Source organism: Tauraco erythrolophus, chromosome 3 (assembly GCF_009769465.1).
Source record: "Tauraco erythrolophus isolate bTauEry1 chromosome 3, bTauEry1.pri, whole genome shotgun sequence".
In the NCBI taxonomy this organism is placed as follows: Eukaryota; Metazoa; Chordata; class Aves; order Musophagiformes; family Musophagidae; genus Tauraco; species Tauraco erythrolophus.
The window spans coordinates 19,843,139-19,867,302 of NC_141467.1; the positions used below are offsets into that span (position 1 = coordinate 19,843,139).

Consider the following 24,164-nt stretch of genomic DNA (forward strand, 5'->3'; position numbering starts at 1 on the left):
GGAGGAGGAAGATAAAAAGGGAAGGAGATTGTTCAAGGCAGGAAGGCAATCCTTAATTCATACAGATTTTGTTCTTTGTTCCAGTCTCCGTAGTGAGCAAGAGTAAGCGTCTATGCCTGCATGCTGCCTGCCAAGGGGCTGACAAAGGTTGGGTCAAGATTCAGGAGGGCTTGGATGCAGCTAGATTGGGTCTGGCATTAAGCAGGAGTTAAAATCAAGAAGTTTTGTACAATCAAACTTTTCTCTACCAAGCCTTCCTCATCTGTTTTTCCGTTCCCATTATCTGAGCTAATGAACAACTGTCCATTACGTTGGTCCAGCCCCAAAGCAGTGCCCAAGAGGAGCAGAGGTGAAACAGTCTCCAGTACTGTAAAAAAACCCCACAAGTATTGGCAGACAGCAATGGAATAAATACAAGCAGAGGGTTCATCCGTTTTTCCATTCACTCAAGTATTTAACTCTATTAAGGTTATTTTAAATACAGAGGTCTCACTCACTACTGTAGTGGGATATTTTTTGAAGTAATTCCAGAATACTTCTACTGTGCTGCTTTTTTTTCTTTTTTCCCACTCTAATGGGAAAGCCTCACCAAAAAAAAAAAAAGACTCAATTTTAAGAAAACACGTCGATCCTTTTATGTCCTCAAGGTCTTGGCAAGCAGGCAGATTTGGCAAGCAGAGTCATGGCCAGGCAGCAGCTTTTAAGTTTATGGACACAAAGGCCAGTGACACAAGGCACATGCACTGTATCACAGCTGCCCGCTACTGAATTTCCACAGTGGGTCAGTGACTCGATTACATAAACAGTGGAAACAAGAGATCAAACCATCCCTAACACAGCCAATCTATTAATCAAATAAGGTCTTGCTGGGTATGAAAAATCAGGAATTGGTAAAAGACAAGCTAAGAAGGTTCCCTGGCTTAAGAGACAGCACAGGCCTGAGTTTGCAGTCACTAGCTCCAGTAAACTTGGCTTAAACCAAACTTCAATATCCACAACTTTTTGAAATATCATGCACGACTTCACTGAACACATGGTGTATTAGGATTCTGGTCATACAAAGAGGAAAGGTAATACCTTACAGAACCTGTTTCTAACTCGCACTTCTCATCTTTACTTTGCTTCAAAGAAATCCTTGGATTGCTTTCATCTCTCTCGTATCTGAGGTATGATAATCATGTCCAAGTACGGTCAGCTAATTATCTTCAGTGGATAGTTAGGAGCACTGACGAACTTGGCTTTTTAATTTAGGCATTTAAGTTTGTTCCTTAAGCTACTCAATAAGCACTGCAACACTACGTTTTCAATTTTTATAAAACCTATAGAACAGAGCAAAATCCAATGAAATATTGAATTCAAATAGCTGCTAACCACAGCTAAGTTACAATCCCCTACTAAGACCCAGGTCACATTGAAGGGATAAAAAGCAGCGACAAGAGGGGAGGAGTTGAAGTATCCTCTATAACAGTTAGCTGAATACCTTAATCAGCTGTTTTGTAATGATTTATTGCTTGGCCTAGGCAATTTGCTAAAAAAGCCAGGGTTTCATTTGTGGTCTAGGAAATAAAATTTCAGGTGCCAGTATCTAACTATCTTAAGACATAATAACATGATGCAGTTTTCCTGGAAGCATGGTCAGGGAATTTCAAATTGCCACTACACTGTGTCAGAGTGAATCCTTAAGTAGTACCTGTGAGATACCCTCTGAAGTCTTTAATTGCTCCACGATCGTTGAGGCAGCAGCTGGATGAAAAACAAAACGTACTCTGATCTTTGCTTTGTTGTTGATCTGGATGATGTCTCTCTTTTGGCTACTTTATGTGTTGTTGTGTGCAAACAATTGGACTATTTGTCTGGGAACAGCAATATTCTGTATATGAGAAAATGTTCTAATTTTTAATTTTCGTTTAAGATGACATGAGGAAATTCTTTCTGAAGCAGTGCAAGTTACATGTACAGTCAAAATGGAAAATATTTTTCCAAGAGAAAGAGGAAACAGTCTCAAAATACTTAATGAATTTTCCATGTATCGCTCCATCTGACCAGTTGCATTAATCGCACCATACAAGACGCATTACACCTTCTCACCTCCCAGAACTGCGCATATTTTAGGCACAAGAAAATTAAACCCGTGTAAAATTGAGAATTGCAAGCCCCTGAAAACAGGTGTTTAGAGTCTCATCAATCACGCTTGTAGCAGCGCTAAGTTTGGAGAAGATCTTGCTCTTGGCTTAAACAGACACTAGTGACTGATTTGACTTCAGTATTCAGAGTTCTGAGGTTTTTTATTTCACCGTTTGACTACTTCACAGGAGAAATATTCGTACAAAATTCATACTTGTTAGCTACGACAGCGCACACAAGCCAGTCGTTGAGGCCAACAATACCCCTGAAGCGACGCTTCAGCGCTAGATTGCGGAAATAGCAGAGCAACCCAAATGAACCCAGAATTTCAAGGGAGCGCTCTTTGTATCCCTCTAATTGAGTGGACACATCAATCCTTGTTAGAGCACCTCAGTGATTCATTTGTTGTTTACTGAGGCATGTGCTGGAAGAGTCCACTGGCATGCCTTCAAGGGTCACAGTGAAGCCTCTTCCATTGAAATTAAAAATCTAGTTGTCTTTAGCAGCTTTTTAATAAACAGGATTTCCATTTGACCCACATTACAAGCTTGCTTTGTTGAGATTTAGAAAGAAAGGTTTGTCCTTGCAAAAGAGCACGGGGGACTGTTAATATTCAGATTAGTGATTAGGTATTATTAGCACTTGAGTTTCAGCTCAAAATGAATATAGTATCTTCCTTGTCTCAAGAAGTTCTTCTCAAGGAGTCACCTCTCTTCCTCTCAGAGGCAGCAGCCCTTATAGACACTAGAGTCTTTTTAACAAATGGATTTTCAATCAGACCCTCATTAGGTGAGAAGCTGGAGCTCTCCAGCGACACATCGGGCATAGGTTCGTACAAGCCCATCTGCAGCGCAGACACACGTAGCCTAGCTTTAACACCAGCTACGCCAGTGCTGGTAGTCATGTGGGCTACCCCAGAGCACAGTGTGGGCTATTTATTTGTGTGTTCACACTGCTGCTTGCACATTTTCTGCAGATTGCTGAGCTCCATGCGGCCATGCAACCCTAGCACATGCCTTGAGCTAACTCAAAACTAGTCATACATCACAGAGCCATCTCGCCAGCACCAGCAGCGTAGACGTGCCATAGGATTCACAGGCAGAAGGAGAAGGAAGCAGCTTTTGATCCAGGAGCGCAGTTCTGCAGCTTGCCTTGCAGAGACAGTGGCACAGCCCCCCGTGCCCCCCACACTGGGGAGCTTCCCCACCAAGAAGGCATGTGGCATCGCCCAGGAGTGGTGGGGCAAGAAAGCTTCATGAGGTCGCAACTTCACTCCAAATCACAAAGTACTTTTTTCAGCCTGTTCTCCTTGATGGATTTTAGCATTTATATCAGGGATAACATGCTTAGCCATATACTTGTTATCTGAGTATAAGTTACATCATGTTTTTTACAAGCTTAAATTCCTTCGTTCGATGTGAATTTGTTTTACAGAAGCAAAATCAGTAGAAAACAGGGGTTGGTGTCCTGTTTCCTGCAACAGAGGGAAGTCTGGTTTGCTATAAATGGCATTTATGCTGTCTATCTGCTGCAGGAATGATACCGGACACATTAACATTTGTATGATGGATTCAGTCTCTATAGTGCCATTCATTTCTAGAAGCGTGCAAATATAAGGTAGTGGGATCTCCATCATGACTGTTATCTCTCATGTTGCCATTTTCTAATTATTTAGTTATTTAAGGTTGAAGTTAAGAGGGACTGTTAGATTTTACAAACATTTCTGAAGAGCTATCTGCACAAAAAAGCTTTATAATGAAAGATAAAACCAGTATATTTAACACTGATTTTTTAAATGTTATTTTTATTCAATGAAATTAAATTGAAAAGAATGGAACAAGGATGCTTAACTACTCCAGGTAATGCAACACTGAAACTAGTACTGAAACACTCAGTTGGAAGGCAGGACTATGGGACACAGAGCAGTATAACATACTGTTGCCTACGTTAGTGGAAGCCGTAGGGTAAAACACATGTGAAATTCTACAAGGGGGAGCTAAACATTCTCAGAAGGATAAAATTAGCTCCCGTAGAGCTTTCTCATGAACATGGTGGCTATGGTGCTGCTGGGAACAGAGCTAACTCCCGCACTTCTAAAGCTACCAAATGCACTATGGACAGATTCCCACTTTTACGGCTGCAATACAAATGAGCAGAAAATTGTGGATCCATAGGTGTAGATCTGATGGATTAAGAATGGTCCAACTGTTCTCCACTTCCAGATAAAATCAGAAAAGAAATTTACTTTCAGTTGGTTTCTCAAAAATCCCATCAATAGTCCTTTCTTTTTACTGTATTGCCTCAGGACATGGTGGAAAACACTTCTCAGGGAGTTTCGGTAGGCAGGAAGTACCCCATGAGTTACTGTATGAAAAGATAATATGATAGCTGGGCTGCCCTCAAAAAATACAGCTTTGCTCAAGAATAGTGCACTTACCTCGCTGTCCTGACAAACTGTCTCATATTTGGCTAACAGTCCTAACTTCCCCTCCCACCAGCAAGTGGTACCGTTTTCCTGCAGCCAAATGGCTGACACAGTAGACATAAATACGAAAAAACTGAACAAAATGAAGCTCAGTTTTATAGCCATTTCACAAGTACACTGAGAAAACCACGCATATTCATAAGCTATGCTGAGCAGCTATCTACAGGATAAGACATTTCATAAAAAGTGTTAAGTTCCTGTTTACGGTACAAAGAATTTCTTAAACCAGCACAGGTGTAGCAATTTTATTATGTGCAACATGTTTTGATTGCTGTTTTACTGATCTAATTCTATCAAGGAGTACAATCTATAGTCTCAACGACCTGTTTTGTAGCAGGAATCAGGAATTACAGATGAAAAAGTTGAGCTGAAACATCGTTTATCTTTTGAAGCAAACTATGAGTGACTCTTATATTAACAAAAAAAATACAAAAACAACACAACTCCTTTGAAGATATCATAAATATGTATTAGGAATTAAAACATAGTCCCCTTGATTAAAACTGATGGAAATCCCCCCAACTCCTCCCAGTCAGCCTGAAACAAACATTAAGAAACACTTGAAAGTATGAACCCGAGTTTACAGTCCAATGTAACAGTTTTATCACAACAACCTACTCACTATTTTTAATATTTCAATCAAAAGACAACATTAAAGTAAGAATTTAGTGAGCCTTCTGCAGCTGCCTTGCAGTGCCAAGATCACAATATCCCTTGAGAGGCCTGGCTCCTGCCCAAGGCACAGAGGTGTGGGATGCTCCAAGGCACACCTTTACTCCCCATACCACTTTACTCACACCTGAGTTTTACATATCAGTCTCCATTCAGATGTAAATAAAAGGATCGCATCGTAAAACATAAGGGTTACTGCTTGCTTTTACAGGAATTGAAACAACTTAAACAGACAGAAAAAAAAAAAAAAGGAAGCTTAGGATTTAAGTCGGTCTTCATTTACGCCAAATAGATACGGATGTAAGAGATGAGGATGGTCATCGGAGGTCACAGTCTGAGTTAACTCACTTCCGATTTCCCACACTGGAACTCACTTGTCAGTTCAGGCATACAGCCATCTTTGGGCAGATTTAGCCCTTTGGCGCTGAGGTAACTCACCAACTAGGTTTTAAACCAAAAAGCATTTTATGGGAAGATTTCACAGTTGGTTTTCATCTGCAAAATTTTATGCACTTTTTTTTAAAATTCCATAATGTGATGTTTCCATGTTCTAGTCATAAGATAGTTAGTCTTAAAAATGTAGGTCTAGATGGAAAACATGCTTAGAAGAATAACATTAAAAATCATTAATATCTTAAAATGAAGGTGTTGTTAGGTGATATAGCCAAGCCAAATTAAATAGCTTGCTGTTTCGAGTGGGATGGGCCCACCACCCGCTCCCCTTCTCCTGCAGCTGGTCTGGCTCTTAGCTGAGCCCTGGGCGAGGTGGTTGAGCTCACTGAGCTGGGAGAAAAGAAGCCCAGCCAGAAAAAGCAAAGCAAACAGGGGAGAGCAGGCAGCGAGCCCACCCTAAGGGGCTGCTGATGCAGTTCAGCTGTCCTACTTGCACCCTTGTGGTGGAAGTATCCAACACTGTAGGTGGGATGAGGTCTCAAATAAGGAAAAAATCCCACACATTGTAACGTAAATTTAAAATTTTCACACTGTGTAATTTGCCTCTAATGTAAAGTAGCGGGACCAGCTCCGTGGTTAAGAATCGTGCCAGGCATTTAATTGGCAGTTGGGAACTTGAACATCTTCCCGGAAACTCCTACAAATAAAATACTGCAAAACAGCAGAAGGGCTAGATATTTAATTTATGAATCCAAACAAAGACACTGGCTTTAAACTAGAGCTACATGGTAAAAAGCTGTCCAGGCCCCCAAAAGACTGGTATTTATGGTATTTTTATATGAGCCTTTGCAGTCAGACAGGCAAAAAATTAGCCACAGGTTTAAAACCTTTGCTTAAAGAGAGTCACTTTATCTATAAAAAAGCATTATCTATAAAAAAGCTGCGGCTGCCCCATCCCTGGCAGTGTTCAAGGCCAGGTTGGATGAGGCTTTGAGCAACCTGCTGTAGTGGAGGGTGTCCCTGCCCATGGCAGGGGGGTTGGAACTACATGGTCTTTGAGGTCTCTTCCAACCCAAACCATTCCATGTTTCTATGATTCTATGTTTCAACTCTTCTATGTCCAGTTCAGACCTGAACCTCAGCTTTCAACACCTCAGTGAGTGCTCTGACCAGAGATGTTGTCTTGCCAATTGGTAGTTTATATAGCATGGAGTAGCCAGCTCCAACTGTAGAGGCTGAGACTGACTCAACCAAAACTGGACAATTGTCTGCTGGATATATTACTCACTTGTTTTATAGGAGACGAGTCTAATCCCTCAGCTGGAATCAGCAAGAGCAAAAAATTGAATCTTGGCTGTCCACACGGGTTTCTTATGCATTAAATGATCAGCTAGCTCGAAGTGGGTAAGTCTGTCCTTTTTTTCAGCTAGAAATAAAAACACGTATGATTCTTCCTACACAATTTTAACTGGAAGAACTCAAACATTTTCCAGTAGAAAACATTTCATTGAAAGATTCCCAGCCAGCTCCACTGTCACGCCAAACCTCAAACTTTTTTATGACAACCTTTTTAAAAAATTAAAAGAAAATAAAAATTGTAAAGACAAAAATACTCTTCGCTTGACTAGAAACTGCTGATAGGATTTTATTTAAACTTCCTCCTATCAGTATTACACTTCCCATTTGGTGAGAAAAATGCAAAGGATGTGGCACTACACAGGAAGCTACAAAATCTATTAAAATATATTCAAATTTCAAATAATTCACATCATTTTTGCAACAAGTTTTCTTATTGCTGCACATCCTCAGGGTGCTTTAGCACTAGGCATGCGATATACACCTTTCTTTAATTAACACCCCTTAGTCCACAGGCTTTGTATGCTACTGCATGTTTTAACTCTTAAACCTCAAAACTAGTAACCGTACTCTTTATTAAGTGGCTAGTTACTTTACGGTAGAAAATGGAAATGCTTTTACTACCCTGCTGTTGCAGATAGTAGTCTCGGAAGCATGCTCTAAACCTGAAATACAAACTTGAGGTTAGATTTTAAAGTTCAAGTTTATTTTTATTGGCCTGTTTCTTAAGCAGACAAGGTTTTTGTAGAAGCACATTAATTATGCCAGCCATATCAGGTTTATACATGGCAGATACTTCTCTACGACAAATCAGCCCAGCTCTGGAGTTTAAACATCGGCATGCACAAAATATTTGAAGATAAAAACTATTTTCTGGAGCATATCAACCCTGGAATGAAGTTCCAGCATGGGCATTTTTAGCACTTTGTCTTGCTTACCTATTGCATGTACCGCAGAGCTCCATAAGGCAGCTGATGGAACAGGTTTGGTTGGATCACTTGTGAACAGTTTTTACCAAAACCAGATTCGCCACCAAAACACAGCTGAAGCCAGCTCTGATGCGGGGTGCTGACTCAAACCCCACACAAGCAGCGAGAGCCCCACGACTGCCCTAACCCACCACCCTCAGACAATAGCTCCCACACAGAGATCTGCTGCAAAGAATTAAGAGAGCACTGCCCACGTGTGCACCAGTACACACTCCCTACCTACCCTAGCATATATCCATCCTGATATCTGTTGGAAGGACAACACAGCAGGGCATAGGCAATCCAGGAGGTTCCTGGATTCCTTATCCAAGTGGTAGAGGAACCAACGAGGAGAGGTGCTTTGCTGGACCTTGTTCTCACCAACAATGAAGGGCTGGTGGGGAACATGACGCTCAAGGACAGCCTTGGCTGCAGCCATCATGAAATGGTAGAATTCAAGATACTTAGAGAACCAAGGAGGGTGCATAGCAGGCTCACTACCCTGGGTTTCAGCAGAGCAGACTTTGGCCTCTTTAGGGATCTCCTTGCAAGAGTACAATGGGACGAGGCCCTGGAGAGAAGAGGGGCCCAAGAAAGCTGGTTAAGATTCAAAGATCGCCTCCTCCAAGCTCAGCAGAGGTGCATCCCAACAAAGAGAAACTCAGGTAGGAACACCAGGAAGCCTGCATGGATGAACAAGGAGCTCCTGGACCAACTTGGACACAAAAAGAAGGCCTATAGGGGGTGGAAGCAAGGACAGGTAGCCTGGGAAGAATACAGAGAAATTGTCCGAGCAACCAGGGATCAAGTTAGGAAAGCTAAAGCCCTGATCTGGCCAGGGACATCAAGGGTAACAAGAAAAACTTCTATAGATATGTCAGTGATAAAAAGAGATCTAGGGAAGATGTAGGCCCTCTCCGGAAGGAAACGGGGGACCTGGCTACCCAGGATATGGAGAAGGCTGAGGTTCTCAATGACTTCTTTGCCTCAGTCTTCAGTGGCAAGAGCTCCAGCGGCATGGCCCAAGTCACAGAAGGCAAAGGCAGGGACAGTGAGAATGAAGAATCGCCCACTGTAGGAGAAGATCAGGTCCGAGATCATCTTAAGAACCTAAAGGTGGACAAGTCAATGGGACCAGACGAGGTGCACCCACGGGTCCTGGGGGAACTGGCAGATGAAGTTGCTAAGCCACTATCCATCATATTTCAGAAGTCGTGGCAATCTGGTGAAGTTCCCACTGACTGGAAAACGGGAAACATAGCCCCCATCTTTAAAAAGGGGAAAAAAGAAGACCCAGGGAACTACAGGCCAGTCAGTCTCACCTCTGTGCCTGGCAAGATCATGGAGCAGATACTCCTGGCGACTATGCTAAGGCACATAGAAAATAAGGAGGTGATTGGTGACAGCCAACATGGCTTCACTAAGGGCAAATCCTCCGTGACTAATTTGGTGGCCTTCTATGATGAAGTTACAGCACTGATGGATAGGGGAAGAGCAACTGACATCATCTACCTGGACTTATCCAAAGCATTTGATACTGTCCCACACCACATCCTTGTCTCTAAACTGGAACGACATGGTTTTGATGGATGGACCACTCAGCGGATAAGGAATTGGCTGGATGGTCGCACTCAAAGAGTTGTGGTCAACGGTTCAATGTCCATGTGGAGGCCTGTGACGAGTGGTGTTCCTCAGGGGTAGGTACTGGGACCAGTGCGATTTAACATCTTTGTTGGAGACATGGACAGTGGGATCGAGTGCACCCTCAGCAAGTTTGCAGATGACACCAAGTTGTGTGGTGTTGTGGACACGCTGGAGGGAAGGGATGCCATCCAGAGGGACCTTGACAGGCTGGAGAGGTGGGCCTGTGAGAACCTCAGGAAGTTCAACAAGGCCAAGTGCAAGGTCTTGCACGTGGGTTGGGGCAATCCCAAGCACAAGTACAGGCTGGGCAGAGAATGGATTGAGAGCAGCCCTGAGGAAAAGGACTTGGGAGTGCTGGTGGATGAGAAGCTCAACATGAGCTGGCAATGTGCGCTAGCAGCCCAGAAAGCCAACCGTATCCTGGGCTGTATCAAAAGGAGCGTGGCCAGCAGGTCGAGGGAAGTGATTCTGCCCCTCTACTCAGCTCTCGTAAGACCCCACCTGGAATACTGTGTTCAGCTCTGGAGTCCCCAACACAAGAAGGACATGGAGCTACTGGAACGAGTCCAGAGGAGGGCCACGAAGATGATCCGAGGGCTGGAGCACCTCTCCTATGAAGACAGGCTGAGAGAGTTGGGGCTGTTCAGCCTGGAGAACAGAAGGCTCCGGGGTGATCTTATAGCGGCTTTCCAGTACCTAAAGGGGGCCTACAGGAAAGCTGGAGAGGGACTTTTTACAAGGGCGTGTAGTGACAGGACAAGGGGCAATGGATTTAAACTGAAAGAGGGCAGATTTCGATTAGATATAAGGAAGAAATTTTTTACATTGAGGGTGGTGAGGTACTGGAACAGGTTGGCCAGAGAAGTTGTGGATGCCCCATCCCTGGAAGTGTTCAAGGCCAGGTTGGATGAGGCTTTGGGCAACCTGGTGTAGTGGAGGGTTTCTCTGCCCATGGCAGGGGGGTTGGAACTAGATGATCTTTAAGGTCCCTTCCAACCCTAACTATTCTATGATTCTATGATTCTATATCACTGCAGTAGTATGCAGGACACATTCCCTTCTCTCACTGCTGTAATTACAAGGTCTGCTGTTTCTTGTGTACTTGAAAAAAAATTCTCTGCTCCACAGACTATTCTGCAGCTATTTGTGCCAGTTTATATGAGCTTATTAATATTAATAAGACCTAATGCCAGGGATCTTGTCTCTGACCAAAATAATCCTAACCTAAGGCACTTTTTTTTTTTCTGACCTATCTACTCAACATGAAAACCGCACTGCCGCTGCACTTACCTTCTATAGATTAAAAAGATAATCCTTCTTCCTCTTCAGGCAGTAGGAAACTTGCCTTCAGCTTCGATACTATCCAAATTAACCTACCATCAGTTTCTCAAAGGAACCAAGGAGGAAGACGGGAAGAAAAGCAAACAGATGACAGAACACCCGGATTTAATGTTTTGGTAAATGCTTATGCATTACAATTGCAAACACAAGCACTGTTACATCACATAAGAGCATCAGACCCAATCAGAGCTGCCCACCCAACTATCCAAATTACTGTGAGATTCGAGCAGCTCACAGCTCTGCCTTTATTAATACAACTCAGTAAGATTCAAAGCAAATACTCACTGATCAACAACATCAGTAAATCCGGAATCAAGCCCACAGCTCCAGTCCTGCACCTAAACATGCCCCCCTCATTGAAAAGTTTGCTTTAGAAAATGCCGACACATTGTTGTGCCAGGCTCAAAATCTGAATGATCTAACAATTAGCAGCTAAACGAAGGGGAGAATTTCCTCACCTCTAATAACACCAAGATATGAGCACCTAGCCAAGAATCCGGTTCATTAAACAGCAACGTACGTTCAAATCCTGCAAGTGCTTCTTAAGAGCACAACACTATTTCCAGTAAGCACATCTGGAAACTAAATAAATCTCAGGTTGCCCTCAGGTACAAAAAGGTTGATTGATTTCAACACGTAGTCTAAAGCAGCCCCAGCATGGACAGCCCCTGGTATTGAACCAAGAACTTCAACAGCAGCTGCCCACCTGCACACCAAGGATAGATTGCACAAAGGTATTTGTTCAGCTAAACATTAAGTCTATTCAAAACCATTTATGAACACAGACCAAGGATTTATTTAGAAATGAGCCTAATTTATATCAGGCTTAACCTTCAAAGCTATTGTTATTATGCCATTAAGTTTGAGCAACCACGTGTTGAAAACATGTGTATAGCCTTTGTTACACAGTTAGATTCTCCACTCGTCTGTGCAACAGCCCAACAAACATCCCTGCAGCCTATAGATTAAGTAACAAAAGACATACCAGTGTCATACCAATCAGCATCACACAGCTGTCCTCAGAATCAGTCACTAAATTTCATCTTGGGCTTACAGAGCAAAATTTTGAACCCTGCCCACAAGACTACGTATCGCTGTCTTGAAATAAAATTTAGGAACTGAAAAGCCTCAATCATTTTTGTAAACTTTCCTGCCTTTCTTGCACATCAGCCTCAACTTGAAGAGTAGCCTCAAATGTACAGCATGTTTCAGGAATTCTGTCAAAAGCGTTATGAGAAATCTCAGTTTAACAACCTCTGCTGTTCAGCATCAATAAATTAGATCTCCTCTTGCCAGCTCTAGAAAAGCCCTATTTGTATATTTCTTTCTAGCATATACCATGTCCATAAAGCATCTTAGCAGAGGGTTTATCTTTTGATCTCTACTTTAACAGAGCTCAGACATACTGCCAATAACTTAGTACGTTTGGGAATGATTTTGTTTCAATCAAATTAATTTCTCTGCACTCAAGAACAAGCTCACTCCAAGAAGTCCCCCATGTGCCTGGTCCCACAAACCACAGGGCTGGAAGGGACCTCAAGAGAAGTCTAGATAGTCCCTTTTCTTGCCTCAAGGCAGAACGAGTTACATTCCAGTGATCTCTCACTGGTTATTGTCTTACCTCTTTTTAAAATAATCATTCTCTTTTTTAGGCTGCACAAAACCAATGTGTTCCTTTTTCTCTTTCATAGGTTCTGTTTGATCACTCTTCTTGTTTACATGTGCATCCACTTGAACGGTATCTCTCTTTTATGTGGCATATGACCCATGCAAGTAATATCTCTAAATGTTCAATGCATAGCACATCAAAGGAAATTCTTGAATGTCCATTTTAGGACAGTTAAGGCAATTTATTCTATTTTGGTAGCAAACGCTTAGCACAACTAGGGAGTGGGTCTCTGTTATTCTTTTTGTCCCTTTCTGGTCAACAAAATCGTCTTTATGGTAATTCTGGTCACATATTCCTTATGGCTACCACGTAGTCTTTATTAGAAACGCTTCCATGGACAAGGAATTTTTACTATGATTTATTCATTTCAAATTATTCAAATTATTTTAACTCAGGTTACTGACCATCTTCCATCTGTACAGAGCAAAGGGCAAATATTTTCCACATACAGTCTAAAGTTATGTTTATCTGCTAGAACAGCAGAAATCCCATTTCTTGTGTATAACACAGTTACTTGCTAGTCCTTAGCGGCAGAACAGAGAAAGATGCCTCCTTGTTTCCATGAAAGGCTTTAACGTGATTGTAAGTTATGAGGTGTATTGTTAACATAAAGAAATTATTCCACCATCTTAATTAAGATGAACTCTCCGTATTTTTTATTTCAGATGAAGGGCAGCTGAGAGGTATTCCCGGCTGTGACTCCATAACTTGAAATACAGTCTCTCAGGAGTCATGAGCAGATTTAACGACGAATAGCTAAATGTGCCTAGATACATGAAGTTATATTTAACCATCTCCCTAGCTAATTAGATCAGGGAATCATATGGCTAGATTAATTAAGATAAAACAGGGCATTTGTAATAATTAAGTTAGCTATTTGGTCTCCTTTCCAGTGCAGGGAGTCAACAAACATCGTTAGCGCAGCAGCCAACAACTGGCACTTCAGTCTGTGGATGCCCCACGGATGCAGTCCCATCAAAGCCACTCTGTCTTCAAGACAGCACAGAAGGCTCCTGTGGACACTCTCTATGTATTTGTTTTAAGAAGACTGAGCAGCCAGAGGAGCTCCTTCCCTGAAGGACACCCTCAGGCTGCTCAGAGGAGAGAAGGTTTCTGGAGATGGCAGGGTGAGACAGGCGAGACATTCAAGCCAGGAACTTGCAGTTTAGGAAGAAAACTGGGAAAATGCTGTAAGGAGCACGTAGCAGACCCACCATCAGACCCCAAAGGTGTTGGGAAGGAAGCTCAGGACCAGGGAGAACTGTGGAAATTTGCTGCAACGCAGAAAACCACTGCACACTTGAAACCTACATTAGTATTTGAAACTTGCAAGGGCTCATGGGCAGAGATTGGACTGTGAATAAACCTTCTATCTATTATTTCATTTCTCTCATCGCTGTAAGTTTTCTCTGTTTAAGGAGTCAATTAACTGAGATCACTAGCTGTAATTCTAATGAAAATAATTTCCTTTGAGTTTTTTGGTCTTCTTTGAGAGCTCCATGTACAGGAGATGATCTAAATCAATCCACTTCAGTTCCCTGGCCCCCTACTTGGGGACCCTCCACAGCGACCAAAGGCTATTTTGTGCCTTCACTCTATCTGTAGCCACAAACTTGTACTTCAGAAAAAAGGCATACGTATTTGCCATCGTGAACTCATTTGGCCTGAACATGGCACTCATCTTGATGGCATTCATAACGAATTTGCACAGCAATCATGTTGTTGTCTCCATCATTTATAGATGTTGTGCTTTATTTGGACGCAATGAAAATCTCAAGCAATTAGAAGTGGGTCCGAAGAAGAGTTTCTCTATGAAAGCAGCTCAGGCCAGTATGACTGTGACAGCTACTGGCCTTTATGCAATATGCTGCCCAGCAAAGCCACAGCTTGACAGACAAGCTTTGTCTATTATAATCGCAAATGTTTCCCCTAAAAGTGTGTTTTGGAAGGTTTTGCAACTCACTAATGTAGTTTAATTATGATCTTGCAGCAATTTGCTTAATGTCCTGCAGGAATCAAACAAATCTAGTTCTTCTTGAAAACAAGACTGACAATGCAACCTACCACATACAAGTTTTGAGTGGTTTTTTTCATTTACACAAGCACCAGTTTCACTTAAAACTAAAACATCATGTAAGAAGGGAAAAAATTCTATTCCTTTTCAGTCAGCAGAAGGAGAAATCACATTAGTATTTCTTTGAGTGATAAGAAGGTAAAGGTGTTGAATGCTTTCGGCTGGCAGAGCTCCAAAATTTCCATATTGTTACAGAATTTGCATAAAACTTTGTTTAACATCAAGTTCTCATGTTGATATGATCTCACTCTAATGAACATCTAGATTTGGGAGTCATATCCATGCAAACAGTTGGGGTATAGTAACATTAATTTCAGAGTTTGGAATTAAAGTTTTGCAATAAGTGGTTCTGTTCTCATATCCCTGCTTTGTATTAACAGGAATGACAGTACACACTTCAGCTAATGACACAGATCTTACTGTGTTCTGAATATCTGCTAATACATGTATGACTGGTTAATGTGTAATTAACAAGGTGTTCTCTGAAATAGGTTGAATTAGTTCACAGCTGAAAATATGGACTTCTAACAGGATAACCAAGGGAAATGGCAACATTACTGGGTCTGATAATCTAATTGAAGTAAAGATAAATGATCTACAGGGCCACGACAAGGAAGGATGCAGAGTCAGAGTCAGCTGAAAAATGAGTAAGTACTAGCTTGAAGACACCGGAATTTTTTTTAGTGCAACACATTTACAAATATGCGCAGAGATAATAAGGTATATCCCAACATGTTAGAATACAAAGTTTACATCAAGAAGTTTATTGTATGGCTTCTTTAACCAGGAGCAAATGTGCCAAAGAAGTTTGGTTTTGAAGTCGAAAGGAAAAAAAAAGCTGCTGAGAGAAATATTTCTATTCTCAGACTGTAAATATTGCCACTGTTTCAATGCAAACTCCTGGACAGACTTTTTTTCTGAACCACAAATCTGTCAGTGCAGAACTGCCTTTGCTCCCTGTCATCCCTGTGTTGTAGATGGTGAGGGACTTGGATGTTCAGTCTCTTGCCTCACATGGTTGACAGCTGTGGGAGAGCCTGCAAAGCCAGTTTGTTTCCCTCAACACCATTCTCCATGTATCAACTCCAAGTTAGAACAGAGATGGCAAGTGTTTAAGGACACAATATTTATCCTGCTTCAAGCAAGGAGGATCCATATCAGCATTTGTTGGCTGATATGTTTGCTTTTCTCCAAAACACCTCGGTGACAGCATCGTTTCGAGAGATGTTTACAAAAACACCTGTAGGTGATTTACAGTATAGTTTGAATCCTTGTTAACAGAAGCTACCTCAGCACTGGAGGCCACTTTCAAGACATTGTGCTGTAGTGGATTGCCAATGCAGTCCACTGTTCAATCAGGACTGAGACACCATGAGGAGTGCCACGTTGCTCTTGCCATCACCATCTATAATTTGTTCATGAATCTGTCAATCACCGACTCACCCACAGAAGAGGATGACAGCTGAACTTTCAGTGACCTAATAATTATTCTAGTTCTTATAAAAACCTACAGTAATATTTGTTTTCTTGAGCTCTGTTGAAGCTTTTATTCAATATTACATGCACGGGAAAAGAGTACACTCGGATGAGCTATCCTATTTCAGTGCACATGGCAGCTCTTACTTAGCTTGGTTCTGAAAGTATCATTCATTAAGGCAACGTCATCAGTTCAAGGCAACTGGATGTAAAGCATGGGCCACTATGCAGAAAGCTGAATGTTCCTCTAAATATCATCTAGGGGAACTAGCACTGAGGAAACCATTAAAATGTACAACACTGGTGGAATGTTAGATGGCCATAAGCAGCTTAAAAGGGTTCTGCTGGTACTTCTGCACTGTGGGATGGTTTTCTTGAGGGTGAAGATCTCTGAGGGTAGGAAATGAGAAAAGGGAACAGCGTACAAGAACAGAAAATGGATAAATCCTGCTTACCGAAATCCTTCCCTGCAAATGATACCAGACCCACCAGGAAAGATTGTCTGCATGGACAACTTGTCACTATCCTTGAACTCTCACAATCTACAGGCAGCTTTCTAAAGGCATCAGGATGCTCTTCGCTATGAATCTTGGAGTTATACAGAGCACGTATGGACCACAAACAGGGAAAATGTACCCACACTCCCACATGTGCTTTAGTCTGCTAATTTAGGCACTTGAATTACAGGCTATGGGGCTATCCTGAGCACTCAGGTACGCTACAGATGCCTCACATGCTCCTAGTGAAAGCTCCTGGCGAAACAAAGTTACAAAACAACAGTATGCTCTACTCCATCTCAAGCAAAGAATGGAAAAGACTGGAGAATCTGGCCAGATTTTCATTTTTACACTCTGGGGATCTGTTGTCTGCCTTGTTCACAGGGCTTGTAGATCTGAAAAGGAAAGCAAGGGTCAACAGGCAGCTTTCACCCACTCTTCAGCGAGACCAGCTATTCCCAGCACAGGCTGTACGTTCCCTGGTGCAGGGTTTGCACACAGGGCTGAGGGATGCTGCTGGGGGAGAACCAGCCCCGCTCTCTCAGCCCATCTGCTTCGGAAACCTGTCGGTTAGAGCAGCTAACACGTCTTCCCCATTTGCCTCAGCTTTCGTGGTGGCGGCAAGGAACCCAGAAGAGCTGTTTTCACCACCTCCGAGCTCACTGAATTTGCTTCCTCCCACCAGCTCAGCACACAATTGGTAGCAGAAGTCAGTTACGCACTTAGCAGTGCTGGCCAAAATACAAGTGACAGGAAACTCTGCGTACAAACAGGGAATGCCAGAATCATCTGAGCACCACACATAGTGGCAACAGGTTTCACTCTATCCTTTTCCAGACTCCTAGTTTTATACCACCTCTAGCCTAGTTTTGTTTTTGTTTTCCTTCTCCCCCAATGACGCGCTTCACTGCTTTGAGGAAGGATGATTACAGGAAGCTGATGTAGCAATTCTCAGGCTCCAGTCTATCTCAGACAAACAGATGTACCAAAGGGTTTCTCATGGTTTTACTCTTCCATGTTGATCACGTGTTTGCAGCTGGGTTTTCACTGTTTTCCACATACTGATCGGTGCTTGTTTTGTGCGTGCTTTTCTAAGGTAGTTAGATGAGAAAGAGGTGTAACAGTTCTATTATTGTTGATGCATTCCTTGTTTTGTCTAATTTGCTTCATTTCTTCTCCATAGTTCAGCAATCATCTTAGAATTTGTCTAGCAGATGCACGCTTACTGCATCCTGCTATGTGACCATCTTCTACTTCATCCTAAACCAGTTAATAATGTCAAGCTGTAATTTTGAACATGAGCCTCTCCTTCAACGATCAATCACACAAGGAAAACAGTAATAGCAGAAAATAAACTGACAAACTAAAAACAGGCCATGTCCTTCCGCAGGGGTTATGCACTACATCTCATCGAGTATTTAAGGACTACTGAAACAGGAGATGGCCAGCAGCCGCCTGAGTTTACTACTTGTACAGAAGTGGTTTCCATTTGTCATGTAAAGTCCTGATGGCATACATTTGTGCTGTTAAAATTAATCCTGCGGGAAGCTTTGCCATTACAGTTAATAGGCTTTTGCCTGGAATCAACGGTTATGCTTCAACATTGCCTCTTCATGCCAATGCCCAGGTAGTACAACCACCATCATGACATCGTTAGCAAGCATCCACCAACATACTTTTATAAGTAGCCAAAAGTAGGTGGCTAAGGCCCACTCTTATTACACATTCAGTATTGTATCCTTCATAAGGACAGTAAGCCTCTCACCAAAATGAATCTCCTACCATCAGTCCTACGGTTTACATTAAGCGCCAAGTGCACGCTGCTCTGAACTGCTAGGGCAGTGTACATAAAATTAAATCTTTTGAAAAGACACTCAAATTCCTACAGGGTAAGAAAAAAAATAAAATTCTCTGGATCAGCAGATCATAATCATATGTGGTACTACTTACCAGGCTAAAATCTAAACTATGCAACATGTGACTAGAAAGCATGTGGCTTTCCCAGCACTACAGCACTGGTGCGGTACGTGGCAGTCTCTGCACCACAAGTCAGATCGACTATACAGCCTACTTAATTTCTATTCTTCAGAATACAATACCAAACACATCAAAAGAGATTGGCCTCTGACTTATATCCTAAGACAGAAGGTTTTTATTAATAAAACTGTTTCCTCAGAGTTAAATTCCATTAACCATACTTAAGAGGGAATTACTACACATCTTGCTCCCAGGCAAAGCCTGACCATTCCACATGTGTTACAAATCAGTATCTCTTTACATTTATTGGTGTGCTGAAGAAAGTCAAAGGATTTTATTTTCAGATTCTGGCAAGTCAGAAATCTTTCATGTTTGACAAATCATGTTGCTATCAATCAGTTCTTACTTTAAACTTATGAATTTTCATATCAAATAAGCAATAGCTACATTTTTATACGAAACAGTTTTATACTAACTGCATTTCTTCAACTTGAAGTAAGAGGCTTAGTTGGCATCAGGCTTTTAAGACAGACAGCTAGGAGATATAAGATGCTGAAGAGAAGACTTTAAAGTCCTTTCCATTCTGCACGAGGTGTTTCCCCCCTTCTTTCTCTTGCATTTTTTTTAATCTTGAAAGTATTTCCTACTAACGCATGAAACCTCTATTACACTGCATATGGTTTCTATTTTCAAGTCTCTAATGCTTTCAGGAATTTCTTTGATTTCTCTAGTTGTTGCCTCGTTCTTGTCATTCCTGATTGACACAGAAGAAGCAACCCAAGCCCCTCCTAAGTTTTCTTTCTTTAGTTACGAAGCTGTCTCAATGCATCTGTACAGTACTTCAAAATGGCCAGCCTTTACTACACTTGTAGGAATTAAGGCAGGGCCTTAAATATTGGTTGATAACTCTTCATTATATTTGAATAGCATCCTGTTTTCTTACTTGAAGAACTCAGATTTTAACCATTAAATTTACAGGGCACCCAATGACACTACATTTACATTTACAGATGTAAATCCAAATTTGGGATTTGTGCACAAATGTGTACATACAGATGTAGCATCCTCTTCCTGCAGATGGAGGAAAAAAAAGAAATACTCTCAAATTCTTGTTTTCAAAATTAATGCAAAATCAACTTCCAATGGCAAGTTTCCAAACGATTAGTAGCTCAATGGTAGCTGAATGCCTGAAAACGCATCCACACAGAACTCTCCCAAGATTTCATGGGAATGCCTGTTCCTCCCCTGCAACCAGCTTCTGTCCCTCAGTGTATCCCATCGGGGCCTGGGTGGATGCCTGCACAAGGGAAGAATTTAGCATTGTTCAGACGGATGCTGTCCTGTACACAGGAGGCTCTGCTGAAGGACTTCATGGTTCACTGCATGGGGCAAAGCTACCAGTGGAACACAGCACAAACACAAGAAGCTTTACTTGGAAAACACAATTTATTCCAGAGGCTTAATATTTAAAGACCAAAACACACAAATGCTTAAGGACTAGAGATAGTTCTAGAGCCAGTTCTGAAATTATGGAGTGTGCACACTCTATAATCTCAGGGAAAGAATATGCTCCAAAGATATGCCACTTTCTGAAATAAATCAATCTTTTATTACCAGGTGGCTTCAGTGGGTGTTGCACATCAAACACAAAGAAGCATGGAAAGAGAGGCAAGCAGAAAAAGAAAAAGGAAAAGAAAAAGGAAAAGGAAAAGGAAAAGGAAAAGGAAAAGGAAAAGGAAAAGGAAAGGGAAAAGGAGAAGGGAAAAAGAAAAAGGATAAAAAGATAAAAAGATAAAAAGATAAAAAGATAAAAAGATAAAAAGATAAAAAGATAAAAAGATAAAAAGATAAAAAGATAAAAAGATAAAAAGAAGCCTGGTCATTGCTTCATGTAATAACTGGAACAGTAATTTTACCAGTTTTACCTTTTAATGGAATTTCATTTTAAATGGATATGATATGCTTGGAGGTTCATATCAACAGAAAAAACTGCTGCATGATTGCTTTTTGGCAGCTATGTACAATTTCCCAGAATTACACAATCAGCTATTTCATACATGAAGCATACAAGAATACACCATGAATTTCCCTACGTTTTGGATTTATTCCGTCCACAGACCAGAGTCGGCACTCTCCAGTGAAACTAAAACAGTCAGACAAAAAGAAAATATTCACTGCATACAATCCAGTAGGTAGGAAGGTCACAAAGCAAAGCTTCTCTCTCATATCAAGTTCTGTGAGACGATGAATAGAGACAGCAAGCACGAAAACCTGTGGTCAGGCCCTTATTTCTTTCCTCCCCTCCTAAAGCTTGGGAGAGTCTGCCCAAAATTCTCAGAAACACCCTGATGCAAAAGGATAGTGTGGGTCAAGGTATCTCCTCTGGAGACAGCAGTAGCAGCAGATGCCACATCTTCCCGCGGTACGGCACTCCCACCCCACACTCCCACTGCTCCCATTCTTAATGGGGAACAGCTACACTGGGAAAAAAAACCTCTGGTGTTCGAAGCCTGGCCACTGGTCTAGGTGGTGCCTGGCAAGCATCTGGCAAGCAGAAAGGGGACAGAAAGACAGATTTTAGGGCTCCGATGGCTTCTTCAGAGGAGAGCTTAATTGGAAACACTGGAAATCACTATGTAATCACCATGTGAGGGGGCTCGGGGTGCATGTTTCCCAACGAATGTTCATCACCCTGGAGGGGAGCAATAAAACCCACTGCCACCCTCTGTTTAGGAGCTCACTTGCAACACTCTTTTGTCATCTTGAACTCTGGCTTGACACACACATCAGTTCTCTATAGTCAGAAACTAACAGTCATTAGCTTACAAAATTACCCATTTCCAATCGGCTTCAGAGTGCTCATCCTAAAGAAAAACATATATCCTAATCTTGGACAGGAGCATCTGCTGGGAAGGGAAAGGAGTGGAGGAGGGACGAGCACCGCTGCCAGCATCGAGATGCAACAACTCGAACAAAAGACATTTCAAGATGTCGCACTAACACATCCAAAAAAAAAAAAAAAAATCTTCCTCTCGAACGATTGCTTCCCCTCGGCAGAGGGAGATGCTTCGGGAGCCCGCCCGGACACGCAGAACACGAGTGTCTCGCGCCAGACGGAGCCGGGCAGCGGGCGCGCCCCCGCGGCGGGGCTCTTCCACGGGGCACCCGACTGCGGCACGCGCGTCGCACCCACTTCGCCCTCTGTGACCAAAAGGAGCCCTACACGGACCTGCCGCACCCGCGCTGCTGCAGAGGGCACCCCTGACCCCCCTCTTCTGCGCCTCCCCCCGAAGGCCGTTTTGCGGGGAAGCGGGGGGAGGATGGAGCCCCGGGCGGGGGAGCTCTGCGGGCACCGACCGAAATCTGCTGCGGGCGGGGGGGCAGCACCGCCTTCCTTTTCCCTTTCAAAACCGCACATTTTCGTCTCGTCGAGGTGAGGGGCTGCACAGAGTGGGGGAGGCGCGTCCGCTCCACCGTCGCGCACGGTGCCGGATGCCAAAGCCAAGCTGGGCACAGTGCGCGGACTGAAGGATGTCGCCGTGCCAGTGGGACGCCCTGGGGCCGGGTAAAGCCCCTGCAAAGCAGAGCGGGTGAGGGGCGGGGGTCGCAGCGCAGCGCGGCGCCTTTGTTCCGCCGCCGGCCCCAACCCCGCCCCCGCCTGCGCGCATGCGCCGGGCAGAGACAAAGGCGCGGGCAGGGGCGGCGGGGTCCGGTCGTCCCCCCGGGGCACCGCGCCTCCAGCGGCCCCGCGGGGCGCCGTGGCGGGCGGGGTGGTGGGTCCCGTGTGCGCGTTCCAGTCCCCCCCCGCCAATTGCCCCGCATGAGCCGCCACGCCCAGCTGGGCACGGGGAGAGCCGCGCTGAAAGATACGCGTGTGCGTAGGGAGAGGCGACACGGCGGGGAGGGGCGGGAGGAGAGAAAATAAGGTGGTGGGGAGGTGTAGCGCGCTTTCGTGGGCAAAAGATGGAAAAGGGGGAGAAAAAAGGGGGGGGTGTCTGTGAGAAGAGAGGGGCGGCATTCGATGAATATTCATGAAAGAAGCGCAGCGGGGAGCCGGGCGCGGGGAGCGGAGCCGCACCGGGGGCGGCAGCGGCGGTCCCTGCCCGATTTGACGGCCGGTTCGTAGCCGCCGCCCGGGCAGGACTGGGGCTGCCGAGCCAGCCCCCCCAAAACCCGGCCATGGCGCCCCGCCAGCAGCGGGGATGGAAGTCGCCGTCGCGTCCACGCGCGCGCGTGACCGCGAAGGCAGCGCCGCTCCTCCGCCGCCTCCCCGAGAACAATCGCATTGTTGCGAGCCACAATAGGCACGCGCCGCCCCGCGCCTCCCGCCACCGCGGGCTGCGCTCCTCCGCGCGCCCGGCCCCGCCCGCCGCCCCCCCGCAGCGCGGCACCGCGCGCCCGGCACCGGGGCGCCCGCCCCGCCGAGCCCCCGCCAAAACTGCCTGCCACCCCCCTCCCCCAGCCCCCCCCGGCACCTCCCTGCACCACCACCGCCCCCCGCCCTGCCATCTTCCTGGCGTGGTGCGCTTCCTTCTCCGAGCGCTTCATTTCGTGGAGAAGCTCGCGGATCTTTTTTTTTTTTTTTATGATGATGATTTTTAGTTTTTTAAAAGCAATCTCCCTTTGGAAACAGACTTAAGGCACCGAAGAGAAATCGGGCATAAACCACTATTTGTCCCACCACACCCATCGCCACCCCATCCCCCCCTCCCCCAGAAAGCGTTATCGGGCATTTAGATTTCACGGAACAGCCCTCGGTCCGTTTCGTGCCTCGAGTCCGCTCCGAGGCGGTCTCTCTCCCTCTCGAGGAATCGCGCCCCTCGCAGCGATACTCCTAAAAGGTGCCCGGGCAGGCGGCTCCCGGTCCGCTCCGCTCTCCCCACTCCTTCCAGTACAAGCGTACATCTCCTTTCCCCGCATCTGAGACACCACGGCGGGGGAAAAAAAATGATTAAAAAAAAAAAAAAACACACAAAAAACCCAAAAACGCAAAGCTCCTGGGGCCCGCTACGTAAATGTCTCAAGTGAGATACACCGTTTCTTACCTTTTTGTGTTTTTCCTCTCTCCCCCTGTGTGTATTTGGGTGCTGGGGTGTCACAAAGAGAGTCCCGGGTAGCCCAGAGCCCGCTCGGCTGCCTCGCAGCGCTGTGCCTCTCCCCCGCTCGCTCGCCGGGACTGGAGTGACTAGTGCCTGCTGGAGCAATGCCGCCGCTACCGCCGCTGCTGCCTCTGCATTTCTCGCTCTCTCCCCCCTCCCTCTTTCCCTCCCTCCCCCCCTTCTCTGTGACAGTCTGTGGGCAGTTCAAAAGCCACACGCACTTATTTATTTATTTTTCCGGGCTCGCAGGCGGGAGATGCGCTGCGCGACGTCCCCGCTTAGGGGGCGCACGGACCCGAGGTTTTATATATTAGCCCCCGCGCGCGGCGGGGGGACGTGCTCGGAGGTCCGCAAACGCACCTTGCAACCTTACCCCCTCCCACCCCGCC

At 44.4% G+C, this 24,164-nt stretch overlaps 1 protein-coding gene across 1 annotated transcript in view; it reads right to left on the bottom strand.

The window, feature by feature from the left end:
* Nucleotides 1-23,840, bottom strand: part of BASP1 (brain abundant membrane attached signal protein 1) — a 53,345-nt gene extending 29,505 nt beyond the window's left edge. The window contains exon 1 of the mRNA XM_086609030.1: nt 23,722-23,840. The gene's annotated coding sequence lies outside the window, so the exon portion shown is untranslated. The remainder of the gene's footprint in view (nt 1-23,721) is intronic.
* Nucleotides 23,841-24,164: the final 324 nt, after the last annotated feature.